At 45.3% G+C, this 18,196-nt stretch overlaps 1 pseudogene; it reads right to left on the reverse strand.

Moving 5' to 3' along the window:
* LOC112075824 (R3H domain-containing protein 1-like) overlaps positions 1 to 18,196 on the reverse strand; it is a 42,594-nt pseudogene that overhangs the window by 12,161 nt on the left and 12,237 nt on the right.

Raw genomic sequence — 18,196 nt, forward strand, 5'->3', positions numbered from 1 at the left:
TATTTCATGACCCCTTGACCTTTTCCACGTTTTGTTACATTACAGCCATATAAAATTGATGAAATACAACATTTTCATTTTATCAATCTACACACAACAACCCATAATGACACAGCAAAAAACAGGTTTTTTAGAAATGTGCGCAAATTTATATTAAAAAAAAACAACTTTAATATCCTTATTTATTACATAAGGCCTTTGCTATGAGACTTGAAATGAGTCAGGTGATCCTGTTTCCACGTGATTATCCTTGAGATGGTTTAATACAACTTGATTGGAGTCACTGTGAGAAATTCAATTGATTGGACCATGATTTGAAAAAGGCACACACTGTCTATACAAGCTCCCACCGTTGACAGTGCATGTCAGAGCAAAACACCAAGCCATGAGGTCGCAGGAATGCCCGTAGAGCTTCCGAGACAGGATTGTGTCGAGGCACAGATCTGGAAGCATACCAAAACATTTCGCAGGCATTGATGTCCCAAACACCGTGGCCTCATCTAGAGCTGGTCGCCGGCCAAATGAGCAATCGGGGGGAGAAGGGCCTTGGTAGGAGGTGACCAAGGAAAACCGATGGTCACCACTGAAAGCGCTCCAGAGGTCCTCTGTGGAGATGAGAGAACCTTGCCAGAAGGACAAGCTCTATGTAGAAGTGGCCAGACGGAAGCCACTCCTCAGATAAAAAGCACATCGTGCATCTGAAATGTTAATGCATGGCGAACCGATCACCGGTCCCCCAGAAATAAGTCAACCGCACGCGCTCGCCATTGGTTTGCCAAACAGGCAACTAAAGGACTTCAGGACCATGAGAAAACAAATTCGTTCTGAGTTTGATTAAACCAAGATTGAACTATTTGGCCTGGAATGCCAAAGCGCCACTCTGGAGAAAACTTGGCACCAATTCTATACGGGTGAAGCCCCATGGTGGTGCAGATGCTTTCTCACCGACACGGCGACTGGAGCACTAGTCAGCGATCCCAGGGAAGCAGACGGAGCAAAGTACAGAGAGATCCTGATGACAAACTTGCTCCAGACAGTCAGGATCTCAGACTGAAGGCGAAAGTTCACCTCCAACAGGACCAACGACCCTAAGCGCACACAGACAAGACATGCAGAGTTTGCTTCGGACACAGTGTCTGAACTGTGCTGTGCCAAGCTTGTAGCATCTACCAAAAGGCTATAATCGCTGCCGAAAAGTTCTTCAACAAAGTACGGATGTACAAGGGTTTGATAGTTATTAAATGGTATTTCTACAAAACCGGTTTTTGCTTTTCATTAGGAGGATATGGTGATGTCATTATGGGGTATTGTGTGTAGAGACGATAAAAAAAAAAAAAAGAATCCATTGTTAGAATAAGGCTGTAACGTAACAAAATATGGAAAAAGTCAAGGGGTCTGAATACTTCCGAATCGCACTGTGCAATAGTTTATAGATTGGGACGGGAGATATTGGCACTTAGATACACTACAACGAGTACCAGTCAAAAAGTTTGGATCACACCTACTCATTGCAAGGATTCTTTTACATTTTTACTATTTTCTACATTGTAGAATAATAGTAAGACATCAACACTATGAAAAAAAATTACATATGGAAATCATTGTAAGTAAGCAGAAAAAAGTTGTTTAACAAATCAAACAGTATATTTTTAGATTCTTCAATAGTAGCCACCCTTTGCCTTGGTGACAGCTTCTGCCACATTTCTTGCATTCTCTCAACCAGCTTCACATGGAATGCTTGTCCAACAGATCTTAAGGAGTTCCCAACATATGCTGAGCACTTGTTGGCTGCTGTTCCTTCACTTGCGGTCCCACTCATCCCAAACCAATTAAACTCCGTGACATCGGGTGGTTGTGGAGGCCAGGTCATCTGATGCAGCACTCCATCACTCTCCTTCTGTTTCAAATAGCCCTACCAGCCTGCAGGTGTGTGGGGCCATTGGCCTTAGCTGAAAATAAAATGATAGGCCCACTAAGTGAAAACCAGATGGGATGGCGCATCGCTAGCAGAATGCTGTGTAGCCATGCTTGGTTAAGTGCTGCCATGAATTCCTAAATAAATCACTGACGTGTCACCAGTAAAAGCACCCCAACCGTCACTCCTCCACACTTCACCAGTGGGAACCACACATGGCAGAGATCATCTGTTCACCTACTCTGCGTCTCAGAAAGACACGGCGGTTGGAACCAAAAATCTCAAATTTTGGAACTCATCAGACCAATTACAGATTTCCCACGGGTCTAATGTCTATTGCTCATGTTTCGTTGGGCCCAAGCAAGTCTCTTCTCTTAGTGGTTTCTTTGCAGCAATTCGACCATGAAAGGCCTGATTCAACCCTCTAACAGTCGACTGTTAACAGAAGATCAGTTGATCTCTGATACTTGAAGTCTGTGAGCATTTATTTGGCTGCCAATCTGAGGTGGCAGTTACTGTAAATCAAGACTATATTCCTCTCTGCAGCAGAGGGAACTCTGGGTCTTCCTTCCTGTGGCGGTCTTCGTAAAGCGAGTCCTATACCATTGATGGTCTTTTGCAGCTGAAACTTTCAAAAGTTCTTACATTTCCAGAACTTGGACATCCCTTCCATGTCTTATAAGTAGATGATGCCACGGTCGTTTCATAGTTTTGTTTATTTGGGCTGTTCTTGCAATAATATGGACTTGGTTAGCTAAACCAAATAGGGAATCTTCTGTACTACCACCCCTACCTTGTCAAGCACAACTTGAGTGCGCTTCAAACGCATTACGAAAGGACAGAAATTCCACAATTACACATTTAAACTCAGGAAACACCTGTTAATTGAAATGCATTCCACCTCATTAACCTTGTTTGAGAGAATGCGCAAGAATTGTGCAGAAAGCTGTCAATCAGAGGTAAAAATAAAAAATAAATAAAAAGTTTATTTCACCTTTTTTAACCAGGTAGACTAGTTAGAACAAGTTCTCTATTTACAACAGCGACCGGGCGGTGCAGGTTACTTTGAGAAAACTCAAACCATTAAATGAATATATTTGATTTTTGTTTAACACATGTTTGGTTACTACATTGTTCTATATGTGTCTATTTCATAGTTTTGAATGTCTTCAACTATTATTCTAACAATCGTTAGAAATAGGCGTGTCCAAACTTTTTTTGGGGCACTGGTACTTAAGTACTTAGTTAATCAGTGGCGGAGACAGAGAATGATTGTCCGTATGAAATAGACATGAGTTAGAGAATTGTCCTCCATGCATTGGATCTCAGCTGATCAGGTGGGTTATACCACACAAATAAACTCACAGGTGATCGACAGTCAGGACACAACAGATAAGGAAAAATTGATTTAATGGGAACAATGGTGTATATATTGGGGACAAAGGCTTGAGTGTACTCCTTTAACATGTGAGTTTCTAGTCTTATTTATCTAGTTATGCCTTCATGGCTACTTTGACACAAAACAGCTCCTTGTTTGGGCAACAGCTAAATAACACCAATACTACTTTCCAGCTACACTACAGTCAACCAACGACATCACCGACAGAAAATACATTTGTGCACAGCAAATCTCTTGAATAGCTACACAGCCTTATCAAATATACCCAAGTGCAAAAAGCTGTTGTGCACTAGCTGTATTGCAGAATGGTAAAATGATCCCATTCTGACTACCACTACAACACGCCTCTTTATTCCAGCGATCATTCTATGCTTCACACACTCAGTAAAAGGATGACTGGACATAGAGGGACCGATGCGCCGGACACTAAACTCCTTCTGCACGTACCAGAAGCGTCTTCATAAAGGTGGTTTACCTCGGCACAGATTTAGAGCAGCCTCTTTCCTCTCAACGGCACGGGTCCTGCTTCTATAGTCTTATAGTGTGTGATTACTCAGGGTATGACTGCCAAACGAGCGACCAAATCAGCAGCCTTGATATGGTCAGTTTGGACTTTCAGAGAGGACCCTTGCTGTTCGCGTCCTCCCTCTCAGCGATATCAGAGTCAGGTCGGCCATATCATTGTCATCGCCAACCGAAACACACCCACACCCCAAAACCACCCGGAGCTGACACACTGTGGGTTCCTAAACATGGTCAAACTGGTCTTTACGAAAATCTCTGAATGTAAAAGAAATATGTTGTGGTCCACCCACGTGGACTCCTCTTCCAGTCAACATCACCACCTGAGCTGACCTTGAAGTCCCCTGCTGCGCACTGGGCTTGACGGAGATCGGGATCATGGTTGACGGAGATGGGAATCTGGCTTGACGGAGCGATGTATTCTTCTAATGTGTGACTGCTGCCGTGACAACCTGGATTCCCACTCCTGATCATGGAGGCTCGAGATGGATCAGAGCTTGATGAGCTGCCCTGCGGTGTCTTTCCAAGGATGATTTATTGTAGAAGCACACACAACACCCACACACAACTTCAGACAGACAAGAAGTTGAACAAATTCAGGGCTTGAGGGAGCTGCACCCGTTCTTCTTCTCCCAGGTGTAACTGCTGACAACCGGCAAGTCCACCTCGCACCATCACCAGATCTGACCCTGGAAGACCTTACTCTACTACCACAGAGCTCAGGTATGATCATGGCTTGATGGAGATGGAGCTCTGTGCTTTTCCCAGGCATGGACTGCTGCTGACCTGGGAATACCCCATTCCCTGCTGCCACTTGAGGTCGGGAGTAACCAGAGCTCGATGGAAGCCCTGTGCTTCTCCCCTGGGTGGACTGCTGCGCTGGCAGTGGCCCGGCTGAGCGCAGGCTCTCTTCTCAGGGCCTGACGGCAAGGAAGGGTTTCCACTGGAAGCTTTACCCTCCTGGCTGAGTAGAAGGCGAGTATCCTCACTGATTCTGTGAGGCAGACTGCAGACTCTGGAACGCTCACTGCTGTTTTCCTCGTCACCGAAGATTGACAGGTCCACTTTAGCGTTCAATGTAGAACAACACTATGGACATGAATGAAATATAGGATCAAGTCAGTATGTGTACTGTGTGTACTGTTCCTTCCATGCAGGAATAGAAACTTTACTGTATGATTTACTGTTGATTTGATTGGATTGCCTGACTGGTACTTCCGTCTTGGTGAATTTGTACACAGTGATAGGGTATTAGTCTTGAGGGAACTCCTTGTCACACATGATCTGTTTCTTTCTGATTAACCATCTCAGCATCTGTTACAGAATACATGTTGTTATGATCTATAGGCATAATATGTAATCAAACTACATCCCAGCTAGAACAATGTTTTGTTACAGTATTTCTGTTACTCTGGTGTTTTCCAAAATGTAACAAAAGCCACCCCCTTGAGCTGTCGGGTACTTGACGTTTTCTACATTCTCCTCCGTGGTCTGGAGCTCTGGAAGTGAATAACCAGCTTGTCTGCCATCGGATCGCGGACAGGTGTGTCTGGTAACACCAGAGACCACGACTGTCCTGTTCTCCTCTGAGAGTGCATATCACCTAGAATGAATGGTCATGTAAATAAACCATGGTCTGGTGGAGGTTAGCCTATCTATCACTAAAACGATGCAAATAATTCAGATGTAAACCGTATCTTATTCTTAAATGTATTCTCTTTGGGAACTGATTCTAAAATGCTGTGGATGTTAAAACAATAACCAAAAAACTTACTCTTGAATGAATTTAAGGGTGGTGTTCAAGATACCTGGAATGTCTGAGAATAGCCTCTGGGGCCGTTGGTAAATCCAAGCGTTTCGCTCTCTGCGCTTGCCGTTCAGGCGCGCAGTGGACGCTCTGTCAGGATAGGGTTGAATTCCAGGCGTTCCTGACCTCACAATGGCAGTCAAACACCAAGCTTAACTGGCTAAAGTTAGCTAGCTAGTCCAGAGCAAGAATTAGGAGAACGCCTCAACTCTGACCGTTTTTACTCTGACCGTTTTACTCACGCTTAGCAGAAGCTGGTTAGGCCTGTTGTCAGTTATCTAGAAGCATGTTGGTGACTGGTAACTTGTGCTGCTGGCAAAAAATTTTTAGCCGACGTTGATGACACCCGGTCATAGGTTAACTGGTGTGGAGCGTTCGTTCGTGCACACTCAGACGAGAGTGCTCGAATCGGAGTAGATTAGCAGAGGATTTAACGCAACGCACCCTAAATTCATTGCCATAAACTTTAGCAGGAAAATCTGGGATCTATCAGCATGAAGTAGGAATTACCCGTTTCAGTTTAAACAACACTAATTTCAAATCAGAGCGAGATGAGTATATGTCGGACTGCCATGAAATATAAAACCAAAACGCGGTTTACCTGTTGTCGGGTTCGCTGTGGATCGGAGTAGAATGCGCAGAATCTAAGGTTCCGTTTAGCATTTTGCTTTATGGATTTCAGATGGATACGCCGATACTAGACTGCAGTCTACTCAATAATTATCGATATACTGATGCCGAGTTCAAAACAACTGGGAACTCTGAAAAATACGAGGGTTCAAATCATTGAGGCAGTGATCTTGTTTTAAACGCACTGAAGTCAGCAGTTCCCAGTTGTTTTTTGAACGCTGCATAACAAAGATAATACAGGTGTCCTCCGCCAACGCGGCACCGCGGGCTGTCTAGCTCCCCCGCCTATCCGTTCTTGGTGGATGGTGAAAAGTAAGGATAGCGTAAGAACGCCTCCGATAGCAACTACACACAGTCACCACCTCCGCACCAGGAATAACGGTTTATCCGTTGCGTTTGTTTAAGCTGTTTTATCCGCGTAACACAGCTGCCAAATAAAACAATACTAAGACACATAATTGAAGGTAGAAATTAAATTTGTTTCGTTTTTATTTTCATTTATATAAGCGAATTCATAACTCATTCTCATATTTCTATGGCATTGCTAGAGCATGACGACCAGCCCACCCATATTATTTTTTCATCGTTCGGTCTTATGTCCGTTGCCATAACTTATGCTCTCTTGTTTGCTATGCTAGCCAGCTAGCTACGACTAAACAATCACGACCTAGTCTGCAGACAGAATAACAGCAAAGTTAACTTGTAGCCTGTTTTCCTCAATTCATTAAAGATGTACATCCATAAACAATGAGCTGATAAATGCCCGATTTGCTTGACATAGTTTATAAACAATTTTTTCCTTCTCGTCAGACATCGTGTGAATCACTGACTGATTAATTGTACGAGGAGATCGCATGCATATAAAAAACACTACGCGTATGAGACTATCAAAGCCTGCCAATATGAAACTGGTAATAAAAACTACTTGTTTACTGAAACCGCTGGTCCATTAACAGATGTTTATGTGGAGAGATTTGACAGTACAGGTGGACCAGAGAAGTTCATGTTCATCACTCAACCACGTTAGGCCATCAGATGCTCAAAAAAAAATGGTCTCGCTAGCATCATTTTTTTCGACAAATAGGTTAAAAATAGTATTCCAATTTCAGTTGTGTAGTTGTTGGTTTAGTTTCTGTAACTTGTAGCTAGTGTATAATTTGTTGTTGATATAATTATAAATTATATTTGCTTTGATGGCGCCGAAACATATGAACATACGCATCCTACTGGAGGAAGCAGATTTTCCTGCGATTGAGCCTCTGCCTCTCCGCCATTGGTAGTGAAAATGCAATAAAACAAGGTCACCAGTGGCACGTCGCTCTAACCTTGAAATTCGGTTATACATCGGCACAATAAACAAAATATATCAAGATTTCCTTGTAAGGATGAACACCACAATATTGAAGGTAGAGTTTCTCTGGGGCTTTTATATTTACGTTGATGATGATATCCGATGGAGAACAAACCGTTGTAAATCAATGTTTATACAAGAACACAATTACTGTAGCTAATATAAATTATTACAGTTAACTGCCAAAATAATGAAAACCCTTTAGAGTAAATGAGGATACAAAGTATATTGAAAGCTGGTGCTTCACACAGGTGTGGTTCAATTTACATCCCGTCATGTAACATGTAGAAAAATGCGGTAGGCCATTTTTTGGTAACCATGGCTATGCCTCCATAGGAGACAATGTCCCAATGCACAAGTGGTCACGGAATGGCTTGATGAGCAGAAAACGATCTAAAACCATATGCCATGGCCGTCTGCACCAGAATCACAACAAATTGGAACACTTATGGGAGATTCTGGAGAAGTGAATGAAAACAGCATTTTCCACCATCAACAAAAACACCAGATGATGTTGTGATAATGGTGTGGCAGCCCTCTGACAGAGTTCGACACTTGTATAATCTATGCCAAGGTGCATTGAAGCTGTATGTTGCAGTTACCTGTATGTCCTTGGTGTAATGACGCCAGCAGAAGAAATCTCATATTTTGTCAAATACAAGAATGTGTTGAAATGACAAAGCACATTAATTTGTGTAAACATTTATTGTTTTCAAACAGAAATAAAAACATTCTTGCACCAGCAGACTGTACACTCTCCTGAATCCACCATCAACAACCATCTTAAATCTCTCCTGAATCCACCATTAACAACCATCTTAAAATCTCTCCTGAATCCCCATCAACAACCATCTTAAATCTCTCCTGAATCCACCATCAACAACCATATTAATAGACATTTGTTTGGGTATGATGGGTTAGGGGTGTGTTGTGAATAATGCACACTTTCCAGTGACCTTCTGATAGGATACAATGGTAAAACGAAACTAAACATGAAAGGAATTTGGCCTGGTCCACCCTATATAGTGCACTACTTTTGATACGTTAGCAGGAATTGGTGGACTGAAGCAGGAGGGTTGGAGGAGGTTGGTTGAGAAGGCCATTCATTTTAGAAAAGCTCAATAGAATAAACCATCAAGAATGCACCAAGGTTCTCATCTTTTACCTTCAAAACCACTATCAAAACAAACATTTCTCCTTTGTGCCAGTGCAAAAGATACATTTACTGTGTAGAAAAAGTGAGAATAATTTAGCTACCATATCAGTGATGATTTATTGTGAATGAAATTGGTGGGTCAGAGTTATAACAAAAATGGAATTGGATGGGGTGTCTTGTCTTTAGGGGTTTGGAGAGGAAGACAGGGCACCAGAGTCCAGTTAGAAGGCACAAAAAGAACATTCTGTTGGGCTAAGTCCCAAACAGAACCCTATTTTCTAGATAGTGCACTACTTTAGACCAGGTCCCATAGGGCTCATAAAACCATAGCCCTATGAGACCTAAGTAGTGCCCTATATAGGAAATAGGGTGCCATTTTGGACACAACCTTGTTCTAGAAAGACTCTAATCTGCTGTTTTAGTAGCATACCAACTGACTAACAGGAGACTGACTCTAAGGGCCGAATACTAACTGATATTATACACCAGCACAACTCAGGTTTTCGTGTAAATAAAGCTTTTACGTCAATGGGACATTTTAAACTAAATCTGGAGTTATCCTGTGCAGATCTCAATCAGAATCCGCGCCAAAAGAGAGACACTCTTCTCCAATGAGAACACTTGGTATATTATCCTCTTGTAATGAATGAGATACAACCCTGCTTTTGGTGTTCTATGACTGCAGCTTTTAACAAACATAAAACAAAATAAAATAAAACATGCTGCTCCTTTACCATGTTCTGTCTGCAAATAAAATATGACACTTTTGGAACTTCAAGCTTGTTTTTCTGTCTGTGTCTTTGTGTTTCAACATTGGTGTGTTGTCAGATCCTTTTACACATTTTCATCTCAAAAAATAGAGAACGTTCTAAAGGCATTTCCAGAAAGCCTCTACAACTCAAGTGAAAAAGCTGTTAGATAATGCCAACCGAGTGATACTCCATCAGTCTGTCTGTCAGTCCGGTGGAAGTGGAGGACTAGTGAGTGATGCTTGCAGAAGAGGGGTGTCTGGTTGGTTGGCCAATGGCAGCAGTGGAGTGGAGGGGCCATGGCGAGGGCCCGTGACAGGCAGCCCCTCATAGCACCCCGTGGGAGACCTAGAACAACCTCTCAGGGGCCCTAGTAACATATCACCCCACCCTGCTATTGAGAGGTGGTCCTCTCCTGGTTGGCTGGCTACAGCACCCCACCCTGCTATTGAGAGGTGGTCCTCTCCTGGTTGGCTGGCTACAGCACCCCACCCTGCTATTGAGAGCTGGTCCTCTCCAGGTTGTGAAACTCAGAGTGTCTCTTGCTAGTCTCAGTTTAACGTTGTGTAAGGAGGGGCCAGGCCGGCAGGGCCACTGTGTCTGAGCAAGGCGTTCTGAGCTGCGTACCTGGGAGGAAACACAGCCAGGATGGTGTAGGTGGACGCCAGGTCGTTATGGTTACTACTGGGGTGTTGGAACAGGAAGTAGTGTCAGTGTTGTGTCACCGTTTTTACCGTCCCCCCCAGCCCCACAGTGCTTCAGCAGGGTTTCACCAGACTGGTTCTGGTGTTGTGCTGTTGGTCTCAGACAACCACTGATCATGGCCCCTCCTCTGTATAGTTCCCCCAGGAGAGAGTCTGCCTCCGTACGACTGATGCCCTCTTGGTAGCTCCAGCACCTCCAGGACTCCACTGTTCACTGCAGAGAGAGAATTGATTGATTCACCAGGTCAGTTATTGACAACATGATCTTTTACCACTACTGCATGGAGACCAACAGAAGCTGATCATTCTAGTGGCAACAGGGATGACATTTAGGTTGCTGTTTTGGGGAGTAATTGTGGACCAATGAACACTACTAGAGAGTGATTTCAATAAGGATAATTTTTCCTTCTAAAATAAAATCTTGCTGTTGGATCCAATCCAGTATGTGAGAGGATCATTATATCCCTAAAACCTAGGTACACCAGTTTATGTATTTAGGCCAGTGTGAATTCTGCCTAGTCTATAAATTCTTCTTGGTCTCGCTCGTCCCAAGGTCATGGTCTCGCTCGTCCAAGGGTCATGTCTCGTCTCCCAAGGGTCATGGTCTCGCTCGTCCCCGGTCATGGTCTCGCTCGTCCCAAGGTCATGGGTCTCGCTCGTCCCAAGGGTCATGGTCTCGCTCGTCCCAAGGGTCATGGTTCTCGCGTCGTCCCAAGGGTCATGGTCTCGCTCGTCCCAAGGGTCATGGTCTCGCTCGTCCCAAGGGTCATGGTCTCGCTCGTCCAAGGGTCATGGTCTCGCTCGTCCCGGTCATGGTTCGCTGTCCAGGCATGGTCTCGCTCGTCCCAAGGGTCATGGTCTCGCTCGTCCCAGGTCATGGTCTCGCTCGTCCCAAGGGTCATGGTCTCGCTCGTCCCAAGGGTCATGGTCTCGCTCGTCCAAGGTCATGGTCTCGCTCGTCCAAGGGTCATGGTCTCGCTCGTCCCAAGGGTTCATGGTCTCGCTCGTCCCAAGGGTCATGGTCTCGCTCGTCCCAAGGGTCATGGTCTCGCTCGTCCCAAGGTCATGGTCTCGCTCGTCCCAAGGGTCATGGTCTCTCCTCTCTATTACCTGGGTCACCTACACTAAGATCTGATGATAATGACTTCCTAGGCGGTGGTCTCCTCCCTCGCCCCCCATGATGCCGGGATTCCCATTGGGCCCTGAGGGAAAAGGAAAAGGAGGCAGACATGTTGACTGGACTGAGCTTTTATTGTCTACTTTTTCATCTTTTAATCTTACATTTTCACGTCACAGATTTGGCACATTTGTCGTACGAAAAAACCTTCTTTGTCAAGTGTGTGTTCTGAGGACTCACGTGGTGGTGGTTGGGGATCATGTGGTGTGTGCCGTGGATCAGCGGAGGCCTGATGGCAGGGTTGTACTGGAGGGGTTGACCCAGTAATGGGTATCTGCCGTCCACTGCCTGCCCTGGGCCGAAGGGTCTGGGGAACTGGGTGATTATATGGGGATGGGGCGGCCGAGTGGAGGTTCTTTATGGAGGTAGTTGGTGGGTGGAGCTTGGGGCTGGGCCGGAGGCGTGCTGGCGCCGCCCAGCTGGGGACTGTTCTAAGGACAGAGGCAGAAAGGAGGGACAGGGACGTGGGGGTCAAAGAGGGGCATAGAAACCCTTTAATATAGTCCACAGAGGAAAGTGTGCCCTATTCGAAGAGACGGGCCTAAGCAAGATGCTCGGAGTCGCTTATCTTGATAACACAATGAGCAGTTATTTGGGATGCAAGATGATGTGTAGATCAGTCATCCTGCCGCTCGGCTCAGGCTGATCCTGCTCCTGATCCTGCCTCGCTCATGGCTGCTGATCCTGCCCTCTCTCCAACATGCAGAATATTACAAAGACTCCTGACTGGTTATGTCTAATTATCAGCAGCTCAGTAGTTACCCGTGAGTCGTCTAGTGGTTCTGAGTAGTTACCCGTGAGTCGTCTGTCGTTCGAGTAGTTACCCGTGAGTCGTCTGTCGGTTCCGAGTAGTTACCCGTGAGTCGTCTAGTCGTTCCGAGTAGTTACCCGTGAGTCGTCTAGTGTTCCGAGTAGTTACCCGTGAGTCGTCTGTCGGTTCCGAGTAGTTACCCGTGAGTCGTCTGAGTGTTCGAGTAGTTACCCGTGAGTCGTCTGTCGTTCCGAGTGTTACCCGTGAGTCGTCTAGGTTCTGAGTAGTTACCCGTGAGTCGTCTAGTCGTTCCGAGTAGTTACCCGTGATGTCCTAGTCTTGCGAGTAGTTACCCGTGAGTCGTCTAGTCGTTCCGAGTAGTTACCCGTGAGTCGTCTAGTCGTTCCGAGTAGTTACCGTGAGTCGTCTAGTGTTCCGAGTAGTTACCCGTGAGTCGTCTAGTTCGTTTCCGAGTAGTAGTTACCCGTGAGTCGTCTAGTGTTCCGAGTAGTTACCCGTGAGTCGTCTAGTGTTCGAGTAGTTACCCGTGAGTCGTCTAGTGTGTCCGAGTAGTTACCGTGAGTCGTCTAGTGTTCCGAGTATTACCCGTGAGTCGTCTAGTCGTTCTGATAGTTACCCGTGAGTCGTCTAGTCGTTCCGAGTAGTTACCCGTGAGTCGTCTAGTCGTTCGAGTAGTTACCGTGACGTCTGTCGTTCGAGTAGTTACCCGTGAGTCGTCTGTCGTCCGAGTAGTACCCGTGAGTCGTCTAGTCGTTCCGAGTAGTTACCCGTGAGTCGTCTAGTCGTTCCGAGTAGTTACCCGTGAGTCGTCTAGTCGTTCCGGTAGTTACCCGTGAGTCGTCTAGTCGTTCCGAGTAGTTACCCGTGAGTCGTCTAGTCGTTCCGAGTAGTACCGTGAGTCGTCTAGTCGTTCCGAGTAGTTACCCGTGAGTCGTCTTAGTCGTTCCGAGTAGTTACCCGTGAGTCGTCTAGTCGTTCCGAGTAGTTACCCGTGAGTCGTCTAGTCGTTCCGAGTAGTTACCCGTGAGTCGTTCTAGTCGTTCGAAGTAGTTACCCGTGAGTCGTCTAGTCGTTCCGATAGTTACCCGTGAGTCGTCTAGTCGTTCCGAGTAGTTACCCGTGAGATCGGTCTAGTCGTTCCGATAGGTTACCCGTGAGTCGTCTAGTCGTTCCGAGTAGTTACCCGTGAGTCGTCTAGTCGTTCCGAGTAGTTACCCGTGAGTCGTCTAGTCGTTCCGAGTAGTTACCCGTGAGTCGTCTAGTCGTTCCGAGTAGTTACCCGTGAGTCGTCGTCTAGTCGTTCCGAGTAGTTTACCCGTGAGTCGTCTAGTCGTTCGAGTAGTTACCCGTGAGTCGTCTAGTCGTTCCGTTCTGAGTAGTTACCCGTGAGTCGTCTAGTGGTTCTGAGTAGTTACCCGTGAGGCGTCTAGTTGTTCTGAGTAGTTACCTGTGAGTCGTCTAGTTGTTCTGAGTAGTTACCCGTGAGTCGTCTGGTGGTTCTGAGTAGTTACCTGTGTGTTGTTTAGTTGTTCTGAGGACCTCTGGCTGCGTGTGTGATCCAGACTGTAGAATCTGTTGTGTTTCCACTGTGAAGGGGAGTGGGCTCTGGGCTGGTGGTTAGGGGGCAGGGTCAGCTGCATCATCACCATACCACCACTGTGAGGACCGGGGTGCACACCTACAAACAAACAGACACACAGTTACAACAACGTCAAAATCACAGCTTCATTGTCAAAGGAACGTTTTCCATCCTCGGATGGACACACAAGGCAGGAAAACCATTTTAAAAATGGTATCAAATCTCATACTTAAGGGTCTTTCAAAGCGAACGGTATCTAGTTTAGTATGTGTGTGATCCCGGGGGGAATTGAACCCACGACCTTGGTGTTGCTGAGAGGAGGGGTAATGTTACCTGTGCACTGCTGTCCTGGTAGCTGCTGGGTCCCACACGGAGACGAAGCCCGGMGAAACTGCATCTGCTCTGCTCCAGGAGGAGGTAAGAAACCCATCGATGGACTGTGGAGACACTTGCTTAGTCAATATATTTATGGAGCTCTATGAGGCATCAATTAAAAGGCATTGATAGCACCAGCAGCCAGCCACTTTATAGTTGCTCTCAAAAGTCTCCCTTAAAGAGCCCTAACACCATTTTTCAGAAATAGTCTTGAGCTGACAGTGACCTCCAGACTGCCCTACTAACAGAAACTCCACTGAGCTGAAAGTGTCCTCCAGACTGCCCTACTAACAGAAACTCCACTGAGCTGAAAGTGACCTCCAGACTGCCCTACTAACAGAAACTCCTAGTGAGATGTTACAGTGGAACTTCCAGATGCCTTACCTAACAGAACTCACTTGAGTGCAAAGTGATACCAGATGCTACCTAACAGAAACTCATGGGTGACAGTGACCTCAGATGACCGTAATAAGAAAATCAGCTGAGGCTGACAGTGCTAGACTGCATATAAAAAAACTCCACATGAGCTGAAAGTGGACCTCCAGACTGGACCTATCTAAAGAATCTGGTGAAGTGATCAGAGTGCCCTAACTAAAAGAAACCACTGACTGAAAGTGTCCGTATGCCTATTTAATAGAATTCCACTGAGTTGACAAGTGATCCAGACTGCCTATACAGAAACTCCACTGAGCTGACAGGACCTCAACAAAGAGGAACTGCATCTCATCCATACAAGAAACTCCACTGAGCTGACAGTTGACCATCCGACTGCCACTACTAAGACAATCTCACTGGCTGAAAGTGACCTCCAGAGCCCTACTAAAGAAACTCCACTGACGCTGAAGTGACCTCCAGATGCCTACTAAAGAAACTCCATGAGTGAAGTGCCTCAGTGCCTATCTAACAGAAATCATACTGGAGACTGAAAGTGAGTGCCCTAGATTGCTCTACGCAGTAATGCATGAGCTAGCAGTGATTAGACTGCATATGTAAAGAAAATCCATGAGTGAAAGTGATCCGAATGCCTCTACCAGAAAATCCACTGAGCTGAAAGTGACTCAGAACTGCTACTAACAGAAATCCTGGTGAAGTGATCCAACTGGATACTAAAGAATCTGAGCTGGGGGACTAGATGCTATAAGAAACTCCCTGGTGAAAGTGACTCCAGACTGACTACTAAGAGAAACTCAACTCTGTGGCTGGATAGAGGTGAATCCAGACTGTCGTATAAAGATAAATCAACTGAGCATGAAAGTGCCTCCTCCTGTTTGTACTGGTTTCCTATCGCCGATCAGTACTGTCAGTGTTAAAATTAGTGGTCAAATAACTATCTATATAGTGCTACTTTTAACCGAGGCTAATAGCGAGAATGAATGATTTTGTTTTTCTCTGGGCGTTTCATAACTTGAACTACTTTGGGAATATTGAACGTACAGATTAAGCTCAAACTTTATTTAATACACAGTCCGATTTCTGGTGTAAATAATAGCAAAGCTAGTAGCCTACTCACTGGATGCTGGTGTTGAGTTTGGTGGCATGACATCTGTAGTAAACTGATGCTGCATGGCATTGGGACTTGTTGGATGGTCTGGATCTCATTGGTGTTGATATGCCTGTTGGATTGTGGAGGATGTTTGGACCCTGGGGCATTGATTACCTGCGCTGCACAAGCCATATGGAAAGGATTAAGGCAGGACTAGTTATTTGTTTCTTTCATTTACATTTGATAAGGAATCTGATGTCAGATCCCTTTCATCTCTTTTAATTCATGTTCGAAATATTTAACATTTAAGGGTTCGCGATGAGTAATTATAAGATTTTCAGTCAAGGAAAAGATGTTCACTAGAGAGAATGTTTCACATAGAAGCCAAACGTCAAGTGAAAGAGGAAGGATCAATCAAGTTTGGATATCTTTAATGAAAAATAAACCAACAGTATAATATAAAATACGTGATAAGGCAACAAGTTGAAGGGTATACTGACAATGACATGAGGGATATGGATTTCCATAAGCCATTATGATGTTATGTGGTGTCTTAGGTTTCCTGGTGATGCTGGAGGGCGCTGGGGCTGAACTGGCATCAACAGACTGGTAACGCTTCAGTAACATTTAGGAGTTTAACAATTTACCTTCTTAGATTGGAAGTATTAGTGAAGATGTAGAACATTGTGATTCATTGTTTTTATATACAAAATGGTGAATTATTCTATTCAAACGATATGGATGAATGACGAGTGATGAGAACAATTTTATGACTCTGTTGTTTGGGAGTGATCTACTTATACTTGTATTATTGAATTAAGCGTAGGCAGAGGGAGAGGTGGTATGTTGGCAATTACCAAGTAAGGGTGTTTTTAGAGACGCAAGTGCGAGTGCTGGCATAGCGTTACGTGGTAAGCTGGCCATGATACTACAGCACAGGGTGCTTATTGCTGTTATTATAATAGGTTACCAAGTAATTGTAGAGGTTAAAATACATGTTGTTGTCATACCGTGGTATATCTTCTGATACACGGCTGTTAGCAATAGCATTCAGGGGCCTCGAACCCACAGTTTAATGTCCATTAATTGTAGAAGACAAATAAATGGTGGGAGAAAATCATACATATTGATTCCAAGGAAGGAAAGGAGTAGTGGGGGAAAAAACACAGCGAAAACAAGATATAGATAGCCAAATTACAAAAAAGACGACGCATTATGCGCAACATAGAAAAAGGGTGGTCTCTAGGCAAAGTAAAACGGGTGGTCTTCTAGCAAAGTAAAGGGTGGTTTCTCTAGCAAAAGTAAAAATGGTGGCTGGATAGATAGTAGCGCTTGTTGCATAGTAGGACAGCTAATGTAAAGGGTTACGACTGGAGCTTCTAAGACTCATCTCACAGAGAATCCGGGACAGCATTATCGTCGTCGTGCTTTTGTAAAAAGGTGAGAGAACATTCTTTAGCCCAATGAGGAAAAGTGGAAAGCACGAGAATGATGACAATGAATGTTTGCAATTGTGAAAAGAGAGGACACTATTTTGACCGTCTGTAACAGGTCTCTCTGACCTCTGCTCACAAACCCAAGCATGAATATGATGACTCTCCATTATATACCAACATATTCAACTGACCAACGAGAATGGGAGTAGATTGCTTGGTAGCAAGTCAGGTGAATAGGAAGTTGCTAAGGTGTTTATGCCTAATTGTCAGTGTGCCTTTGTGTTGGTAATCTGCAGGACTGAACGGTTCAAAAAGACACGTTGTAATAACAGATGACGACCTGAAGGAAAGGTAGTCATCATCATGGCCACTGAGAAGTGTTGAGGGGCGGAAATAGAGACGCTGGAGAAGTGTTAGGGGCGGAAAATAGAGACGCTGGAGAGAGTGTTGAGTGGCGGAGATGAGGCCGTGAAAGATAGTTGGAGGGGCGGAAGAATAGAGGGCTGAAAGTGTTGAGGGGCGGAAATAGAGACGCTGGAGGAGAGGAGTGAGAGACTGAAGAGAGTGAGGGGCGGAAAATAGAGACCGCTGGAGGAGAGGAGTGAGAGACTGAGAGAAGTGTTGAGAGGCGTGAGAATAGAGGGCTGGAGAGTGTTGAGGGGGGAGAATAGAGGGCTGGAGAAGGTGAGGGGCGGAGAATAGAGACGCTGGAGGAGAGGAGTGAGAGACTGAAGAGAAGTGTGAGGGGCTGAAATAGAGACGCGCTGGAGAGAGGTTGAGGGGCGGAGAATAGAGGCTGGAGAAGTGTTGAGGCGGAGAATAGAGACGCTGGAGGAAGGGGTGAGAGACTGAAGAGAAGTGAGGGGCGGAATAGAGACGTGGAAGGAGAGGAGTGAGAGACTGAGAGAAGTGTTGAGGGGGAAAAACTAGAAAGTGTGAGGGGCGGAGAATAGAGGCCGCTGGAGAAGTGTGAGGGGCGGAGAATAGAGGTGGGAAGTGTTAGGGGCGGAAATAGAGACCGCTGGAGGAGAGGAGTGAGAGACTGAAGAGAAGTGAGGGGCGGAAAGAGACCGCTGGAGGAGAGGATGGAGACTGAAGAGGAGTGGAGGGCGGAAAATAGAGACGCTGGGAGGAGTGAGAG

The sequence above is a fragment of the Salvelinus sp. IW2-2015 genome, unplaced genomic scaffold, assembly GCF_002910315.2.
Source record: "Salvelinus sp. IW2-2015 unplaced genomic scaffold, ASM291031v2 Un_scaffold3424, whole genome shotgun sequence".
NCBI classification, from domain to species: Eukaryota; Metazoa; Chordata; class Actinopteri; order Salmoniformes; family Salmonidae; genus Salvelinus; species Salvelinus sp. IW2-2015.